Here is a 3,501-nt window from a genome sequence, read left to right on the forward strand (position 1 = left end):
CATGTAAGAAGTTGAATGCTAGAGTCAGGAGTCCAAATGTTAATTAGTGGATTTTAACTGATTTTGATCAAGAGATGATGGCAAATTGTACACCTCAAAGAGGGATAAAGAAAGTGATGTTACCAGAGATTTGGTTTATGAAGATTTCTGTCACATTGCTGTAGAAAACAGGGAATTTATGAGAAATGAATAAGAAGCTTCCCAAGGAGTTTCCCAGAGAACTGATAGCATGAAGTTTTATCCGATACAAGGAAACAATTTTTACTCATTACCAGCCATACACTAGAAACAGAAAATATGAAGTAAAAACGACCCAGAGTTGGAAAGGAACTTGTTAGACATGGAAGAAAATGAGGACTAATCTTGGAAAACTCAACAAGGAAAGTATGGAAAGGGAATAAAAAGTGGTGGGTTCAAGGAACTCAAGAGCTTAATGAGGTGGTTTTTGAAAGGAGAAAGGATTGACTTATAGATGTGGCACTATGTGTGTAGTATACTGTGATGGTTAATTTTATATGTCAACTAGGTTATATGGTGTCCAGGTATTTGATCAAATACCAGTCTAGATGTTGCTGTGGATACACTTTTTAGATGTGATTAACTATTAAATCGATAGACTTTGAGTAAAACCAATTACCCACCATAAACTGGATGAGACTCATACTCAGTTGAAGGCCTTAAGACAAATCAATGAGGCTCCCCAAGGAAGAAGAAATTCTGCTAGAGGACATTTGGTTTATTTCATTGTTATAAACAATGTTCCTATAGATATTTCTATGCATGTGTTAGTGTGATGATAGGTTTTCATTTTTCTTGGGTAAATACCCATGAATGAAACTGCTAAATCATGTCTGTTTGTAAAAACATACCAATCTGTTTTCCAATGTGGCTGTCAAATTTTAAATTCCCACCAACAATGTCTGAGAATTCTGATTGCTTCATATTCTTACCAATACTTGGTATTGTCAGTGTTTTGTTTCGTTTTTTTTTAATTCAACTATTCTATTGTATGTGTAGCAGCATCTTACTATGTAATTGGTTTGCATTTTTCTAATAACTAGCAAAGGTTAGCATTTTATCATGTGCTTATTTTCTATTTGTATACCTTCTTTAGAAAAGCATCTATTCCACTATTCATCCAAGTGGTAGCATAATTAGTAATTTTTATTAGTGGTAATATTTATTATTATTACTTAAATATTGAAGCTTCTTTTCTCTAATAGTAATATAGCCACTCCAGCTAAACTATACTTTTTTTGCATGGAACATCTTTTTACATGTTGTACTATCAATTTGTGACTTTATATTTAAAATACATCTCTCATTGAAAACATCTACTTGAAATTTTTTTTCTATACAGTCTGACATTCTCTGCCTTTGCTTGAAATATTTATTCAGTTCATGTTTAATATAATAATAGGTAAGGTTGGACTTAGGTTGGACATTTTGCTTTATTCTATTTAACTATTTTGGTTTCTCCATTCATCCTCTATTAGCTTATTTATTGGTAAACAAACTTTTAGTTTGCCATTTTAACTCTTCTGACACTTAGCTGTGTAACTTTCAGTGTTTGATTACTCTAGGAGTTAAAATATGCATCTGTAACTTAATACAATCTTCAAGTTAGCACTGACTTCATTTCCAATAAAATATAGCAACTTGTCTCTGCATAGCTCCATTTTTTTCTCTTTCTTTTATTATTGACATATATATCATGTTTGTATGCATTATAGAAACAACAATTGAGTGGGGTTTTTTTTTGGATTTTAATTATAATATGTTTAAATTAAGGAGAAAAAGAAAATACTTAGGTACACCTACCCAAAATCTTTTATCTATGTATTCATCATTTTGTCCTGTGGTTTCTAGTTACCATTTGATGTCCCTTCCTTTCCATCTGATGGAATTTTAAAATTATTTCTTGAAAGGAAGGTCTATGGCAACAAATTCTGTTCTTATTTTATTTTTCTAAACCTGGAAATGTCTTTATTTTGTGATGAATAATTTTGACATAAAATATTTAGTTGACATTTTCTTTTACTTCAGGACTTTTAGTATGTTACTATCTTCTGGATTCCATTGTTCTGATAAGTCTGCCTTTAACCTCATTATAGTCCGTCTGTACATGATGAATTGTAGCTGTCTTGTTACTTTTAAAATTTTTGTTTTGTTTTCTTTTAACTTTTGTCTTTAGGAATTTTATTATAGTATTTCTTTTTTTTATTATAGTATTTCTAGGTGTACTTCTCTTTGTATTATCCTACTTGGGGTTTGTTGAGATCCTTGGATCTATAAGTTAATGTTTTTGACCAAATTTGGTAAAGCTCTGGCCATTTCTTTCAAAATAATTTTTCTGCCTCTCTCTTTCTCAACCGCTTTTCCCGGAATTCCAGTTACACATATGTTAGGGTGATTGATATTATCCCAGAGATCTCTGAAGTAATGTTTATTTTTTAACCTTTTCTATTTTATTGGATAAAATAATTTCTATTGGTTTATTTTCAAAGTTATGATTCTTCTGTTATTTCAAATCTATTGAGTTCATTGAGTAATTTTAAAATTTAATTTATTATGCTTTCCAGCTCTAAATTTTCTACTGGGTTCTTTTTTATACTTTATATTCCTCAGTAGAGATCCTCTGTTTGTTGTCTCATTGTTAAGATATTTCCCTTTAATATTTAAGATATTCTTTCTTTAATTGTTTGAACATACTTACCAGTCCTACTTTAAAGTCTTTGTCTGCTATATCTAATATCCATGCCCACTCAAAGTCAATTTCTTTTTATTTTTTTTCTTAAGTACTCATCACATATTTTTGCTTATTTGCATGTCTGGCATTTTTTGTTTGCAATTAGCATGATAAGTAATATGTGACAGCAACTAGATTTTGTTCTGTTTTTCTTAGGGTTGTTGATTTTTAAAATAATAATCCTGTTTTTAGTGTAGTCTTAGATTTACAAAATAATTAAGCAGATATTACAAAGAGTTGCATACATTCATACCCCATTCTCTACCATGACTGTCACAGTTTCCCATGTTACTGACATCTTGCAGTAGGATGGTACGTTTGTTATAATGAATGAACCAATGCTGATATACTATTATTAGCTAAAATTCATAGTTTATATTAAGGTCATTCTTTGTGCTGTAAAATTCTACAGGGCTAGGCAAATGCATAATGATATGTATTAACCATTACAGTTTTATACAGGATAGTTTCACCATCCTAAAAAGTACCATGTACTTCATCTACTTATCCTTCTCCTCCCTCTCTGCTGACTGCCACTGATCTGAAAAGATCTATAAAACTGAGTCATTAAAAATCACAAAATTTTAAAAGTGATCCATTAAATACTGTAAGTGAAAACGATTTCTTTAGTTTTGCCTTTTCAAAAATTTCATATAATTGAAATCATATAGCATGGAGCCTTTTCAGACAGGCTTCTTTCACTTTGCAATATGCATCTAAATTGTTTTCATATCTTTTCATGGTTTATAGCA

The sequence above is a fragment of the Mandrillus leucophaeus genome, unplaced genomic scaffold, assembly GCF_000951045.1.
Source record: "Mandrillus leucophaeus isolate KB7577 unplaced genomic scaffold, Mleu.le_1.0 Scaffold140, whole genome shotgun sequence".
Taxonomy (NCBI): Eukaryota; Metazoa; Chordata; class Mammalia; order Primates; family Cercopithecidae; genus Mandrillus; species Mandrillus leucophaeus.